The sequence below is a fragment of the Arachis ipaensis genome, chromosome B10, assembly GCF_000816755.2.
Source record: "Arachis ipaensis cultivar K30076 chromosome B10, Araip1.1, whole genome shotgun sequence".
Classification (NCBI taxonomy): domain Eukaryota; kingdom Viridiplantae; phylum Streptophyta; class Magnoliopsida; order Fabales; family Fabaceae; genus Arachis; species Arachis ipaensis.
In genome coordinates this window covers 8099199-8101267 of record NC_029794.2, presented here as the reverse complement: position 1 = coordinate 8101267, position 2069 = coordinate 8099199, and positions in this window count along the sequence as shown.

Sequence of the window (2069 nt, the reverse complement as noted above, 5' to 3'; positions counted from 1 at the left end):
AAAAATCATTTTTCAATGAAAAATATCTTTTTTTTTTATTTTTTAGTGTGTTTGGTAAATTTCTAATAGTAAAAGTAAAAGTAATAGAAAAAAAATATCTTTTTTAAGAAACTACAATAAATGAACAAAAAAATACTTTTATCTTATTTTACCCAAATGTAATTGATAGATAAAAAGATCTTTTTACATGAAATATCCAAACATAAAATCATTTTTACTTTTGTAAAAGATCTTTTAGAAAAATATCATTTAAAAAAGGATATTTTTTGAGAATGACGCCTAAACAAGCTCTTAGTGTATTGGACAAATTTTTAATAGTAAAAATAAAAGCACTAGAAAAAAAAGATATTTTTTGAGAAGCTACAATTTACATCTTTTTTAAAAAGATTTAAAAAAAAAGATGTTTTTCACATAATAAATGAACAAAAAAGTGCTTTTACCTTATTTTACCCAAACATAATTGATAGATAAAAAGATCTTTTTACATGAGATATCCAAACATAAAATTACTTTTACTTTTGTAAAAGATCTTTCTGAAAATGGCGTCCAAACAAGCCCTAAACACTGAATCATAAACTCATTAATCATAAACTCTAAACTATAAATCATAAACCATAAATCTTAAACCACAAACCCTAATATCATTCCCCCAAACCTTAAAACTTAAACCATAAACACTAAACACTAAATCCTAAATAATGAATCTTGAACCCTAATTCCAAAACTGTAAACATTGAGAGGACTAAATCATGAATCGTAAACCTTAAACCATAAATCCTAAACCCTAAAATATAAAACTATAAACACTTAACTATAAACCCTCAGCGTTGAATCCTAAACTCTATACCCTAAATCCTAAAGCATAAACCATAAATCCTAAATTCTAAACGGTAAATCCTAAACATCAAATCTTAGACCATAAACCATAAAAACATAAATTCGTAACCAAAAACCATAAACTCTAAATACAAAACACTAAACCCTACACACTAAATCTTCAAACCGAATGCTAAACCCTAAATCATAATGATTGATCACTAAATCCTAAAACATAAACTGTAAATCGTAAAACCATAAACCCTGAACCACAATCCCCAAACTAAAAATCGAAAACCCCTAAAACTGAAATCTGAAACTCCAAAACCGAAACTGTAAATCATAAACTACAAACTCTAAATCCTAAACCATAAACCCTAAATATAAAAGCTTAACCCATAGCCCATAAACCCTAAATTGTAAACCCTAAACTCTAAATCCTAAATCCTAAATCCTAACTCATAACCCTAAATCCTAAACCATAAACTCGAAACCGCAACTCCTAACTCCTAACTCGTAAACCATAATCCATATTGCATAAAGCCTTAAATTCTAAATCTGAAACCAAAAGCCGTAAACCTAAATAACCTAAACCATAAACCCTGATAACATAAACTACAAACTCTAAACCCTAAATCTTAAACTAAAAACTCTAAAACGTAACATTTATACCATAAACTCTAAAGTATATACACTAAATCGAAGACCCTAAACTATATCACCTTAAGCGGTATTATAGTAAACTACAAACTATAAACCGAATACCTTAATCCCAAATTCATTAACCATAACCGTAATCCTAAACACTAAATACTAAGCCTTAAGCGAAAAAGGCCCTCACCTATAATCCCTATACCAAAAAACATAATCCAACCATTGTAAGTCCAATTTTCTAAGTGTGCGACATGAGTCCTAACCAAAACTCCTAGATCGTGTTAGTATATTTTTTTGGTTAATCTATATTTATGGACATAATTTAAAATCCTAAATTATAAATTTTTTTATTTAAATTGACATAGTTTCAGTTAACAATTTAATTTATTTTAATTTGATAGAAACAGACATAGTTGTATTATTGCACCAAATGTATTAATTAAGTTTTTTGGAACTTAAATAAAAATTAACTTCTTAAGACCATAAATTTTAAGTGAAAAAATAAATGTATTTGTATTATTATATAATAAACGTAACAATTTAATATATCTGTTCACACTTTGTATATTTTATATTTTGTTGGTTTCTTCATATATTAT